Consider the following 15,689-nt stretch of genomic DNA (forward strand, 5'->3'; position numbering starts at 1 on the left):
ACAGTATTTTTTTTTTCGTGGTTATTGCTGACCTAATGAAACATTGGTTTTTCTCGTCTTTCTGACAATGGTTATGACTCTTGTGCCATTGTTTAAATCTACCCTCAAGGTACACAATTTTATATCTAACCTTATGGACTATCTTAACAAATTTTTGTGAACTGGAAACATCACTATGCACTGTATAAACAGCCTTTGGTGATAAACTGAGTGTCCATTGACAGCCAATGTCTGGTGATCTGCCATTTTGCTTGGTAAGATAAATACCTTGAACGTACAGTTCCAGTCTGGGGACACAATGATCCACACTTTGATAACAAGCTTCAGATCGACATTGAAAGCCATCAAGAGCTTCATGAAACTAGAAATCCTGAACAGAAGTGATGCTTTTGAGTTGCCTCTTGAGCCCCGAAACTACAAAGATGTGTGGTTTGGTCCAAATACAGAAGCTTTTCAGAATAAACAAGGAACAACAGGGGAAGCTGTTGAACAGTTTAGGCTGACGTGCTTGGGATTCTACATTGAACTGGTGAAGCAGATGAGAAAGCGGGTCAATCATAAAGATAAGACGTTACAAACTCTCGAGTACTTAGCCCCGAAAGTTACCGTGAATGGAACTTTTGAAACGATTAATCCTTTGACCAGCAGATTTAGCAAACTCCTGGGGAAAAGCCAGAGCGAGATAGTCTGCTAGAGACACTCTCGAAAACCAGTGGCTGAGCCTGCCAGATTTCAAAGAAGAAATGATCCTGAAGTTTGGTGGTGAAGAGCTAGTGTCCTCACCATTTTATTTTTGGAAGCTCTTGTTAGATGTGAAGAATCCCGACGGCACTCTCAAATTCTTTGAACTATCAAACTTTTTGCTGAACTTATGCGCGTTACCTCACTCAAGTGCTGGTGCCGAAAGACAGTTTTCTCAACCAACAAACATTAAAACTAAGTTGTGAAATCGGTTGTAAGTGAAAACATGTGGATTCCCTCATCCATGTAAAGCAGATGGTTACTCGTAGGTCTGCGTCGGTGGATCGGTGGCAGATTCCGCCAATATCACTTAACAACTTTTCGAGTTGGTACTGCAAGGCTGGCGATTAGGATGAGCAAATAGAGAATGAATCTGAACCTGACTTATTTGACTGATCAATCAGAAAACCAAATAACTGAAATTAGATTGCAGTAGCCGAAGTTTTTTTCTCCAAAATGGTTAACCAGTAAAAATTGGTTTTTATTTTTTCAAAAATGAAAGCTGAAGCTTTAAACAGATTTCTTGTAAGGAAATTCTGCATTAAAGTTTCCCTTCGTACTCTTACATTCTTGAAATTTTCTCCTTTCTTTCTTGAAAAACTTGGCCTTTTCTGAACCCAGGGTGTGGCTGGACATCTGTATACCGCTTCTGAATTGGAATCCGATTCAATCTGTATTTGCTACCTTTTTGTAAGCCTTCATAACATGGAATGCAGCGTATGTGAAATCCAGCACAGTCTTTCCCTTATAAAGGTCTTTTCATGCTGTCTAGGTTTTTCGGTTCAATCCATCTTGAGCCGCGAAGATGGTAAAGGTCTAGCGCAAAATATTTCGGATTTACTTAGACATTGGCTTTGCACCATTCTGCTTTTGGTGAAAAGGATTGCGATTACATAAGCCTTTTTTATTTTCTCTTACAGACGCCGTCGAACTCTTTTTAGAAGAAAGAGATTGGGCAGAGAGAAATGGATTTTCTTAGAAAAACCAAAGCTATTCTTGACACCAAAAAGCCTTTCTCTGTGGGTTTCTGTGCTTTTTCTTTTCTATTTCAACATTTGATTGAGCACAAGTCATTTTTGTCTTGTCACTATTTGCAAAGAATTTGACATTTCTTTGTTTTTTGAAGAATAAATTAGCTTTATACAGAACAAGTGATATTTGTCTTGTCATTATTTCGCTCCTTATCAAGTTTGATCTCCTAGTTAGTTGATCTCATGAATACATTAATGTTTGGATAAAATAACGATGTGGTTGTGTATTTTTGCGAGAGCAGCCTTACCTAACCCGCTGGCGAAAGCCCGGTGAAAAGGATGTGAAGCACGTTTCAAGCCAAGCGCCTTTCACTCGCTTTTCGATATCAGTCTGCGGGAAATGGTCGACAAACTTTTGCAGAAGATCTGATATGCTTCTGAAGGAAAAGAGGGAGCAAAGGCAATTAAGCCGTGTAGGCAGCGACAGACATTGTATCTGTGGTCTGCTTGTGCAAATCTTTTAAGCTCTGTGTTCATTATGGCGTTTTCCGACCGAGACGGCTGGGGCGACTCATAGTGAAGACAGGTTTTATTGCTGTTTTCGTTTTCTCGCCGTACAGAGTAGACATTTTGGCTGAAAACGTAAAAACTAAACAACACATTTTGTCATTCATCTTAGTTGTACTCCAACTGTTTCAGAATCTTTTGCAGTTGTTGTTGTTTATTATTAACGTCTCCTCTAGAATCCAGCTTCTGTTGAGACGATCTTCCTTGTTCCACACTTTTCTCTTTGTTTCTTGTCGCGGTAATTCTTCTGCAGTTCATGAAATAGGACTGCCCTTACGAATTTTTTGCCAAAAATGACGAAAATGAAAACTGTCGTTCAAAAAGCGGCAAAGCCAGTTCTGGTGCCGGAAAACACCATAATAAAAACAGGGCTTTACTGAGTTTACGGAAGAGGAATAACTAGTACAACCAAAGGTTCGAGAGAACCCGAGAAATTGTACGGAATTCTTTTTCTTCTTTGCGTATTAGGCGATTTGAGGTTTTACATGGGATTTTACTTATTTGAAGAACCGCTTTGCTTTTACTTGTTAAAGAAGAACGTAAATATGGCCCTGGAGTTGCGAGAAAACCTTTTAAAGCCTTTTTTGTCAACTTTTAAAGTATAATGGCTAATTTTCTAAGGCGACACTAAAAGTTTCCCTTTTTTGCTGAATTTGAATCTTTAGTCCCAAAGGTATTTGCAACCCTGGTACTGGTCGGATGTATTTTGTCACCATCATCCAGGAGCTTTTTTTATAATTTGGAGCAGAGGGCAAAGCCATTTGGCTGCCCATTTTGCCAGCCGCATGACTGGCTAAAATCTGGTCTATAAAAAATGGTAAGCATGTAGCTCTTTTTAATTTCTATAAATATATTGCCCCCAAACTGTTCTAATGGAAAACTAGTCTAACAAAGCTGCAGGCCTCTGGTGTCTATTGTTAGCCTCTAGGCCAACATTAACAGAGTAGGCCTGCTTACTCGATCCCATTAACAACAAAGAGGGATTAAAAAAAAATAAGGTAAAATTCTAGTTAATTGACTTCTTGCTATCTCCGAAAGGGTTTAGGCTAGGATATTGAAACTTTCAGGGATGGGACTAAAGACTAAAGTATGTCCCAGGAAGGTATTTTAAAATACCCATCTCCACTTCTTCTCCCTTTAGAGGGCCCTGAAATTTGTCTACATGACAGGTCAGGACACCACCCTTTTACAAATGGAAAAAAAATAGCATTTAAGCCTACATAAAAAGGTACTATCCAATCTCTCTATAAAAAAAAATATTTTTGCCATCTTGTTGGATGATTTGACAATCTCCATAGTAATATTTAAATTTGTCAACTAGTTCACAAGGAAATTTGCCCCAGAAAACCATTCCTTTTCCAACTAGTTGACAAGTAATTTCTCCCCAGCAACACTTCTTTCAAACTAGCTAGAAACAAACTTTTCCACAGAAACACTTTATTAACTATTTAGTTGGCAAGTAACTTTTCCCTAGAAAAATTTTTATTAACCAACTAGTTGTTGAAAAACTTTGCCCCAGAAAACTATTCCTTTTCCAACTAGTTGACATGACACCACCCTTTTACAAATGGAAAAAAATAGCATGTAAGCCTACATAAAAAGGTACTATCCAATCTCTATAAATAAAATATTTTTGCCATCTTGTTGGATAATTTGACAATCTCCATAGTAATATTTAAATTTGTTAACTAGTTCACAAGGAAATTTTCCCCAGAAAACCATTCCTTTTCCAACTAGTTGACAAGTACAATTTCTTTCCAACTAGCTAGAAACAAACATTTCCACAGAAACACTTATATTAACTATTTAGTTGGCAAGTAACTTTTCCCTAGAAAAATTTTTATTAACCAACTAGTTAATGAAAAACTTTGCCCCAGAAAACTATTCCTTTTCCAACTAGTTGACTAGTTTACAGGACACCACCCTTTTACAAATGGAAAAAAATAGCATACAAGCTTACATAAAAAGGTACTATCTAATCTCTATAAATAAAAATATTTTTGCCATCTTGTTGGATAATTTTACAATCTCCATAGTAATATTTAAATTTGTTAACTAGTTCACAAGGAAATTTGCCCTGAAAACCATTCCTTTTCCAACTAGTTGAGAAGTAATTTCTCCCCAGCTTGAAACAAACATTGCCACAGAAACACTTCTATTAACCATCTAGTTGACAAGCAACTTTCCCCAGAAAAATTTTTATCAACCAGTTAGCTGATGAAAAAAGTTAGCTAGGGATTATAGGCCTATAGCAAAGCTGATTAATAAGGCTTGAACTTTAAACTAGGCTTGTTAAAATTATAATTGATGGTCTTTTCTCTATCTTAAAAAATTGTTGAGCTTGCTAAACTATTTTTTTAAGGATGGATCTAGGGTTCAGAATGGCATCAATTGAGAGGGAATTCCCCTAGAATTTGAAAAATACTTTAGGGTTTTTTCATTGGAATATATCCATTTTGGGACATCTATCAAAGAAACAAAAACACCCTCCTAGATTTTAAAACTGCACTTAGCAATGGGTATAATATATTGTGGTTACTAAAAACTTTGACAATCTTACACATTTTACCATTATTAATTGGTAAGAAAAGATGATTTAGACATTTAACATTAAATTCACCCAAAAAAATCCTTTCTTTAGACCCACTAAAGGTTAGATAGTAATGCAAAAGCTTCAATTAGAATTTTTAAAGGAGTAAGCCTCATAGTTTCTAGAAATTTAACCATACCTTTGGAACCAGGGATCCTGAAGCAGGTCAAAATCCTGAAAATGAGCTTCTAGTATAGGTCATTTGTAAAAAAAAGAGTATCAAAACTGAGAAAAAAACATTCTTGCATACAGAAAAGAAACAAGATAGATGAATAAAGGAACAAATAGCATTTATGCTAATAAAATGCAAGATAGAAAAGATCAAAACTTCAATTATGCACCTGTTTCTTTAAACAGATAAGAGGAGTAAACCTCCGAGCTTTGAAAAATTCAATCCCACTTTTAAGACCAGGTAAATAACTTGCAAACTAGATGGTTAACAGAAGAGTTTCCTGTGGCATTGTTGCTTGCAAACTATATGGTTAACAGAATTGTTTCTGGGGTAACAACTTTTTCCAGCTAGTTGGAAAAGCAAATATTTTTTTGGGGCAAAGTTTTTCATCAGCTAGCTGGTTAATAATAATTTTCTGGGGAAAAGTTACTTGCCAACCAGATGGTTAATGTTAGTGTTTCTTGGCAATGTTCGTTTCTAGCTAGTTGGAAAGAAAATGTTGCCTGGGAGAAATTACTTCCCAACTAGTTGGAAAGTGAATAGTTTTCTTGGGCAAATTTTTTTTGTCAACTAGTTGACAAATTTGATTATTGTTACATGGATTATAGGCCTATAGCAAAGCTGATTATTAATGCTAGAATTTTAAATTAGGTTTTTTAAAATTTTAAATGATGGTCTTTTCTCTATCTTGAAAAATCATTGAGCTTGCTAAATTATTTTTTCAGGGATGGATCTAGGGTTCAACAGTGGTATCAATCAAGAGGGAATTCCCCTAGAATTTGAAAAATACTTTAGGGTTTTTTCATAGGAATATATCCATTTTGGGACATCCATCAAAGTAACAAAACACCCCCCTAGATTTTAAAACTGCACTTAGCAATGGGTATAATACATTGTGGTTACTAAAAACTTTGAGAATCTTACACATTTTACCACTATTAATCTATAAAAAAAAAGATGATCTAGACATTTAACATTAAATTCACCCAAAAAAAAAAAAACCTTCCTTTAGACCCACTAAAGGTTAGATAGTAATGAAAAAGCTTCAATTATAGTTTTTAAAGGAGTAAGCCTCATAGTTTCTAGAAATTTAACCATACCTTTGGAACTGGGGATCCTGAAGCAGGTCAAAATCTTGAAAATGAGCTTCTAGTATAGATAATTTGTAAAAAAAGAGTATCAAAACTGGGACAAAAACATTCTTACATACAGAAAAGAAACAAGACAAATGAATAAAGGAACAAATAGCATTTATGCTAATAAAATGCAAGATAGAAAAGATCAAAACTTCAATTGTGCACCTGTTTTCTTTAAACAGATGGGAGAAATAAACCTCCAAGCTTTGAAAAATTCAATTTCACTTTTGGGACCAGGTAAATAACTTACCAACTAGATGGTAAGAGAGTTTCTGTCTAGAAGAGTTTCTGTGGCATTGTTGTTTGCAAACTAGATGGTTAACAGAATTGTTTCTGGGGTAACAACTTTTTCCAGCTATTTGGAAAAGCAAATATTTTTTTTGGGGGGGGGGCAAAGTTTTTCATCAGCTAGGTGGTTAAAAAAATTTTCTGGGGAAAAGTTACTTGCCAACTAGATGGTTAATTAAAGTATTTTTGTGACAATGTTTGTCTCTAGCTAGCAAGAAAGTGTTGCTGGGGAGAAATTACATGTCAACTAGTTGGAAAAGGAACAGTTTTCTGAGGCAAATTTTCTTGTGAACTATTTGACAAATTTGAATATTGCTTTAGAGATTCCCAAATTATCCAACTAGATGGCAAAATATTTGTATTTATAAAGAGATTGGATAGTACCTTTTTATATAGGCTTACATGCTATTTTTTTCCATTTGTCAAAGGGTTGTGTCCTGACCTGTCATATAGGCAAATTCCATTGTCAAATTTTCCATTTGTCAAATGGTGCACATCCATGACTGGTCTATACCTATTGAAATTTTGACAAAGCAACATTTTACCTTAATTTTCAGTTACTATTTGCTTTTTCTCTGCCTTTAGTTCTGAAAATACAATTCCTGTTATTTGAGTAGAATTTTGAGCCATATCAATGTTTTTTTTTCAAAATCTAGGAAATGTATTTTGTATATCTTTAAAACCATATAAAATGGAATTGAGCAAAGTTGTGAAGCTGAAAACAATTTTGTTGTACTTCAATTAATCAGAAGATATAATTTGCAAGGTTCACTTTTATTACACATATATTTATAAAGGTCATCAAAGGTCAGGGCCCTCTAGAGGGAGAAGGAGCAGAGGTAGTTGCTTCAAAATACCTTCCTGGGACATACTTTAGTCTGTAGGTTAATCCCTGAAAGTTTCATTTTCCTAACCTAAAATGTTTTTGAGATAGCAATAAGTCAATTAACTAGAATTTTACCCCCAAAAAAAGCAAACTTTAATGAGACTGCATCCAGTAGAGAGAAAAGAGATGGAATACTAGAAGATCATAGATATTTTGCTGGTAACTAAGCTAGGCATCCTCAGCACAAGATAAAAAAACTAAACCCTAAACCCTTTCCAAGATAGCAAGAAGTCAATTAACTAGAATTTTACCAGTATTTTAAGCAACTTTCTCCACTCCTTCTCCGTCTAGAGGTCCCTGACCTTTCATGACCTATAAAAATGTTTGTTATAAAAATGAAACCTTGCAAAATAGATCTTCGTCTTAATTGATGTACAACAAAATTGTTTTCAGCTTCTTAACTTATCATTTATTATAACTCCATTTTATAAGTCAACAAGGTATGAAGTAAGTGTTTTTGCCTTCACTTAGGTGAAACCTAAACATACTGCATTGCTCTTACTGATACAAAAATTCAAGTGCCTAAATTTGAGCTACTCACGAAACTGTCAAAGCCAAATGGTAGAGGGATAGCAGTGTATGTCATATCTCTGCTCCAGGTAAGAGCTCTTACAGTAAATTCAGATTACAAACCTTGGGTTGAGAAAATATGGATAACAATTCTGCAGTGAAGTCTTGCTGTAGTCATAGGCTGATTTTATAGAAGTCCCGGCTCCCTGGTCAGACAAATTCCCTTCTAGCAATTGTATATTGTATTAATAATGTCATGAAGCAATATTATAAGAATTTTCTTATTGTTGGAGATTTTAATTTACCTAAACTACACTGGATGGATGGGTTAGCTGTTGCAGAAGGGGTTGAACACTAAAATTGCCCACTTCTGGAGTGCCTTCATGAACATTTGCTATACCAAGCAATTGATTTTCTGACCAGGTATAGAAGTGGACACAACCCAGCCCTAATAGAGCTTTTGTTTATTAATGACCATGAGATGCTCATTAGTGTTGACTCAGAACCACCATTTGGAGCGAGTGATGATGTTGCAATAACTTGTAGGCTTAGGTTGTACCCACAAAAGGATAATTGGATTAAGCATGTGCACACAAGTTACAACCAGGTCAGACATGAGTTGGCCCACCAGGATTGGTCATTCATTGATGATAAGAATATGGAGAAGGCTTGGCTTGAAATGAAAAGGGTTTTAATTAAAGCAACAGAAAAACATGCTGTAATTTCCTGGAAAAGAAGACCCAAAACCCTAAAATTTATCACTTGTGATGTCAAGCAAGCTGTACATAATAAGAAGTATTGGAGCAAATATAAAAGTAACCCCTCCCATGAAAACTATGAGAAATTTAAACAAACCTGGAACAAAGTTAGGTATCTCACTAGAAAACTTATAACAGAAAATTAAGATTGATTGGCATTGGACTCAAAATCTAATCCTAAGAGATTTTGGAAGTATGCTTCAGCTCGGGATCCAGGGAGTCACTCAGTTACAGAACTACTTGTGAATGGCAATATAGTTAGTACCCTAAATGATATAGCAGCTGAATTGAGTAGACAATTTAAGTCAGTGTTCACGCCTCCAGACAATGCCCCCTTACCAGAAGCACCAGAATATTCTATTGAGGAACCTATGCAAAAGAAACTGTGGTTGCCTCTGATGTGGAGAGGTGGCTGAAACTGCTTAATCCTAACAAATCAGTTGGTCCTGATGAAGCTCACCCATGAGTATTGAAAGAAGCTCATGCAGAAATAACCCTTCCCCTTACAAACATTTGACTTGATTATTTATATTATTTTCTGTCTGGTTTAGGTTGTATCTATTTATCCATAGCAATATCTTCAATTATGTTTGATGTCATCATTTATTTTAATTTATGTTTGTTTTGGGTTTCAGTGACTCGTTTCAGAAACCTAATAGTTTCTGTTCGTTTTAAGTTTTTGAATTACTATATGACTTTATTTCTGCTTGTTCTCAGTTTTAATATAGCCCTTTAGTTTCATTTAAAAAACTTCTTTTTTGAAAAACATTTCAAAAACTAATTAGAAGAGCAGGGTTTGAATAAATTAAGATTCAATAATTATCATTCAGATCAGGACAAATCTCTTTGTCCTGATACTTCAGGACAAATCTATTTGTCCTGAAGTTTGTATTTCGTTTGACTTGTTTGTGCCCTCCCTTGGTAGTAAAGCTCTGTATATTCCTCATTAGAACTTGCTTAATGTTAGGAGCTGTTTGTCGTTTAACTACTATTTGTATAATAGCTTCTATTAAAATTTGTTTTGTTTTTTCAGTCACAAATCTACTGTCAAAAGTTCCACGGGACTTGCTTGGTAAAGTTCGTCGAAATGATAGTCTGAGCACAATCACTCGACAGATAGTTAAGTTAGTTCCCAAGGTAAAACCAAGCTATTAAGCTTTAGAATAACATGTTATCTTTGTCTCATGATTTTATTAGCGATTGGAAGTTTTTTTGATAGAAGTTTGAATGGTAATTTGGAAGCTTTTGTTTGACAGGACGTTTTATAAATAATTTTTAAACCTGAGTAGGAATAGGAATAAGAATTTATTAAATTCAACTTAATAAATACAAAAACAACATTATGCCCCAGCAGAGAGCCGAGCTCGTAAGGCTGGGACAGTAAAAAGTGTCAATACTGTCTATTTTCTGTCACTCTTTAATATGCCAATCAACAAGCGTGACTAAGGGATCTAACTCATTAGATTTTAACTAAACGCTGCACAAACCTTTACTAGAGGAAATGGCTTTGAATATTATAGTTTGGACTCAAGTTTGTTTTCTTAATTAAATGGTTTGCTAAAAGAATTACATCATGGTTAACTTAGGAAAATCTTTCAATAGGCGTGTGGACATACATTTTGTAGTAGCGGTGTAGCAGGGAGATTGTCCAAACTGGTTTGACAGACCCCTCCTTTCCAAAGAAATAGACAAGTTATAATTTAAAATCGCAATTTTTATTTACTTTCACCTTACAATTCGGTAATCATTTAAATATGCACATTCAAATTGCGGATTTGAATATTTTCCTTGCTATTTTAAACACAATGCGTTGACTGGTACTTCAAAATACGGTCAATGCTGAGCCGTCTTTGATTTTGGAATGGATGTTTTTGATTCTTCTGAATGATAAAGCTTATGTTCATGAGCATCATAACGAATAATTTAGAGAATTTGCTGCTGCAAACCATCAAACTTGAAACTTTTGAGTGGAAACCTCCGTTTAAGCAGGCAAGCTAGTTAGCAGCAGTTCCAAACTTAAGTTAGACTAAAATCTAAAAATCTAAAATCTAAAAGTGCTTATGATGTACAACGATTTTCTGGCCCCATCACGAAACGTCTCTTAGAATCATAAGTAAGAAAATTTACACCTCTATAAAAGCACCATTTTCCGTGGGTCCTAAAGGGCTGCCATCAACGTTTAGAAGGCACTTCTGTTTGTGATTTTGATTAAGTTTACATGTTGTGGATTTATCTGGGACTGAGACAGTGGGTGGTACTACATTGTGTCGCTAGATTTTAATAACTCTCTTACTGCCAAAGAAATAGGAGGTTTCTATTGCTCCCCTCGTAGTGAGGTCCATAATGAGTCCATGGCAAGAAAATCAACTTTCGAACCCAAAGAAGTACCATTTCTTTCCTAACGCTTATCAATACTTCTTGAAGAGCTTGTGAATTTATATTGTGTCGACTTTTTGTTTTACAAGATAATTTTTAGATGATGAACGCCATTTTGACAATTTTGAGAAGTTGAAAACTTCATTGTTGTGGTAAAAAAAAAAAAAAAAAAAAAAAAAAAAAAAAAAAAAAAAAAAAAAAAAACCTGGTAATGACTGCTATAAACGAGGCAAGTCCTGATTTCCAGTAAAAACAATGTTGAAATAAAATCGAGCCTTTGGCCCCTTTGGATGAACATTTTGGCTAAAAGCAGGCATGTTGTATTTTGTTACAAGAAGAGTAATGGAGGGCTGTTTAACCTCTATAATTGGAGGTGTAAAATTTCTATATAATTTACTATAAAAAAACAATGAAAAAATAAACATGGAAAAGTTTTTTCAATTGAAAGGAAGGAGTAGCATTGAAACTTAAAACGAACAGAGATTATTACTCATATGAGGGGTTCTAAAAATGCTTTAGCATAAAGAGCGAGGTATTTAGGAGGAGATAAATACCTCGCTCTTTATGCTATAGTATTTTTAGTAGTTTCAACTATTTATTCTACGGCTTTTCTGATTCAGGGGTCATTCTTAAAGAATTGGGACAAAACTTACGATTTAGTGTAAAGAGCGAGGTATTAACGAGGGTACAAATCCCCTCATATACATAATAAAAATTTAAGAATATAAAAGTTTGTTACGTAAGTTAATTTTTAAGTCACCTATATTTTTTACTAATAAAAAAATTCGTTAAAAATTAAAATTTATAATTGCCTTTTTATGTAACAGAAAAATTACATGTCAACTAGGCCTCCTTCTCCATCATTTATTTCTCAAAATCGTCTGATCAAAACTTAGAGAAAGCCATTTAGCCAAAAAAGGAATTAATCTGCAAATTTCATTTAATAATTTATGTGTGGAGAGCCAAAATCAAACATGCATTAATTCAAAACGTTCAGAAATTACATAAAAAACTTGTTTTTTTTTAACTGAAAGTAAGGAGCGGCAATAAAACTTAAAACGAACAGAAATTACTCCGTATATGAAATGGGATGTCCCATCCGCAATCCCTCGCTCTTTACGCTAAAGTTTGACTCTTTGCCACCATTCTATTTTTTAAAACAATTGAAAGCTTCAGCTTAATTAGCGAGGGATTGCGGAGGGGACAACCCATTTCATATACGGAGTAATTTCTGTTCGTTTTAAGTTTTAATGTCGCTCCTTACTGTCAGTTAAAAAAACTAGTTTTTTTTATGTAATTACTACTAAAGAATTTCGGTGGGATGATAAGGAGTATTATTGTTAGTATGAATAGAAATGCTGTGCAACTTTTGATTTTCTACATAATTGAAGCCATCACAACCTCTAAAATAGGATTTTCTTATCGATTAATACATTACATGCATTTGTGTAAATACATTGAAGTACTTAGAAAAATATTACCATTTAAACTCCTGAAAACTAAGCTCAAAGCAGTATTTGCCACCCCAAAAAAAATTCCTGGCGGAAAAATTCAAGAAAAAATTCATTGAAAAAATTCAAGCTGTATAGAGGAATATTTCTACTCCCCCCCCCCCCTACCTCTTAACATTTATCTGAAGCCTCGTGAAGAGTAAGTGGTTTGTCCATTAAAATTGCCCGGGCAACGTGAAGTGTTATGGCAACCTTTGTCCGGCTTCGCCGACTAAAGTGTTGCGAGAGCAACATTTCGGTTTTGTTTCTTCGCTATCGATCAGTAATCACATGATCAAAGGCTATTCCTCAGCGTTGAAAAAAAAACAACAAAATAATATCGAAAGAAGGGACTAAATTGACTTTGCAGTCAGTTGAACTTTATCAGAAATGGGTAGAAACAATAGATGTCCAATAGATGATCCAATTGAAACAATAGATTAATTTACTCTATGTGGTGTAAACGATTGTCTCAAGGCGATGTGTTTTAAATCAGGTATGTATGCATGCAGGGGGAGAGGGTCTTTGGGAACATGTAACGTTGAAGTACCAAGATGTTAAAAATTCTTATTTTTTACCTATAACAAATAAAAATATATATATATATATAAAAATACATATTACATATGAAAACATACCTCCTCCCAAGGACATCTTTATTGCTCCAAAACGCATATATATAATTTATTGGGTTCTCTTCTGTATTACTATCACCCATTCCGAAACTAACTTTTACAAATATTAATAATAAAAAGGCTTAAACTAATTACTAAAAAAATTAATATAAATTAAAAATAAAAAATTTGCAGCCATTGATTGTGCTAAAATTAATACTCTAATAATTACACCCCTCTCTCACAGTCCAAGTTTTCAGCTTCGTCAGTCAACTTTGAACATGTGTCATTGCTGGCTGATGGCTTAAAACCAAGTTAACGATTTACTTCATATTCCCAAAAATGATCTTTCACATCTTTGTTATTATTTTGTAATGCTAACTAATGTAATAGTCTAATTTTCTAATTTATCTTACTTGCTCACAGAAGAGGGAGATAATTCCTAGGAGGTAGATTCAATGAAACCTGTTGATAAAGCACAAAACGGACAAAACAGAATGATTTAAGCTAGATATTAACATATACAGCGATCGTCATCAGTAGATTTATTTATCTGATTATTGATTACTGACTCGTCAGTAGTAATTCTACTGATGACGATCGCTGCATATATGTGATAGAAATATCTGAACTTTAGTACCTGTTTTTTTTGTTGTTTTTTTTCACTGTTGAAATAAATGGATTTATCCCCACTTGAAAATTTATTTGTTCGTCATAGATAGGCAGTGTGGTGCAAGAAGAAAATACCTAATTTAAGGTGTTACGTCAAAAATAGTCCAAGAACCCTTTGAATGTAAGACTATCTTTAATCTCCAATCCATTAATGTCCTTTTTCTTTTCTAGGTTGAAATTAAGAGCTGAGCTGTGAATTCCGAAATTAAATCTGTGAGGTCTGTTTTCTGTTGCCGTCTTTTTGTGTGATAGCCTTTATTTTCACAGAAAAAGGCGTTGCAGCAGACGTGGCCCCTAATAATTATAAAGTTTAAATAAAAACCAAGGGTTCTCAACCTTAAGTAAAGTTAATTTCAATAAAACTGTTGTTTTTCTTTATCTCCCTTTCTCGTATTTTAAAAGAAATGAAACCCTTAACATTTTAAAATCTATTATATTTTTTTGCTCATCCCTTGCTAAACGGATTTACTGCTCATCGAAGCTCATCTACTCCTTGTGTAGCCTCTCCGCCTCAGCCAAGGAGCCGCTTCCTGAGTCAAAAAACAAAGAAACAAAAGAGTCACAGACATTTTATTCTATTCATCTTAATAAAAATCTTAATACAGATTATCGTGTACTCGCTACTTGCCGATCCTAAAGAAAAGAATTATTTAAGGAGCCCTGATAAAATCATTGAGTCAATTGGAAAGGTGATCTTGCTCAAAATCATAGTCCTGGAATGTTTTTTTTTATTAGTATTATTACAAAAAGAAGTATCGCATCTTTGCGCTAAATTAATAGAATGATAATTACAAAACGATAAAATAGAACAATAATTTAAATATAATTGTTGAAGCGATTCTTTCAATTTTAAGTTTTATAACTTAGAGGAGTAGATTTATGCTCCGGAAGTGAGTTCAAAGCTGGAAAACCGGTCACTTCTAATTGGAATATTTCTGGAAACCTAAGAATATTCTAAAACATACTCTTGGATATTGCTAAAAAGAGACCATTAGAAGAGGGTGTTGTTAAAAGTTTGGCATCAAAAGAGTAAGACCATTTAATGACTAATAATAGGGTCAAACAAACATGTATTATAACATTAGTTAGCTTTATCAAATAGTAACAAAGATGTAAATTATCATTTTTGGGAATATGAAGTAAACCGTCAACTTTTAGCCATCAGCCAGCAATGACGCATGTTCAAAGTTGACCGACCAAGCTGAAAACTTGGACTGTGAGAGAGGGGAGAGGGGTGTAATTATTACATTATTAATTTTACCATTATCAATGGGTGCAAAATTTTTCTTTCTAATTTATATGAATTTTTTTATTAATTTGTTTAAGCCTTTTTTTATTAATGTTTTTAAAAATTAAGTTCGGAATGGGTGATAGTAATACAGAAGAGGACCCAATGAATTATAAAAAGAAATCACCAATGCAACAGCACAAACACATAAAAAAAAGAAGACAGAAGGAGAAAAGAAAGACTGTTCCTACATTTTTAATTAATATAGATTAGTTCTTGATGAGGCCTTAACCCTAATCATCCATACAATCACATAGGTCAAACAGCATAGCCATACACAATAAACCATAAAGAATAATCCATGGACAGGCAGTCATGTCGTAAGTAAGTATAAGTCGTCATTTACCAAATATGAAAAATAAAAAAAGACAGATAAATCAGAGGCACCAACCCAACACAAAGGCTCATAAGGAGAATAAGTGTTTTGGAGCAATAAGTATAAGATGTCCTTGGGAGGGAATATATTTTCATATGTAATATGTATTTTCATATGTATGTTTTATTTGTTATAGGTAACAAATAAGATCTTTTAACATCTTGGTACTTCGACGTTACATGGTCCCAAAGACCCTCTCCTCCTGCATGTATACATACTGGATTTAAAACAAATCGCATTGAGACAATTGATTA

At 34.2% G+C, this 15,689-nt stretch overlaps 1 long non-coding RNA gene across 1 annotated transcript; it reads left to right on the top strand.

Annotated features, from left to right (window-relative positions):
- The first annotated feature begins 2,893 nt into the window (after nt 1-2,893).
- On the top strand, nt 2,894-14,378 carry LOC136029431 (uncharacterized). Its single transcript, XR_010618044.1, has 3 exons — nt 2,894-3,096; nt 9,653-9,756; nt 13,943-14,378. It is a non-coding gene; the product is annotated as an uncharacterized LOC136029431 (long non-coding RNA).
- The last annotated feature ends 1,311 nt before the right edge of the window (nt 14,379-15,689 follow it).

This window comes from Artemia franciscana, chromosome 7 (assembly GCF_032884065.1).
Source record: "Artemia franciscana chromosome 7, ASM3288406v1, whole genome shotgun sequence".
Lineage (NCBI taxonomy): Eukaryota > Metazoa > Arthropoda > Branchiopoda > Anostraca > Artemiidae > Artemia > Artemia franciscana.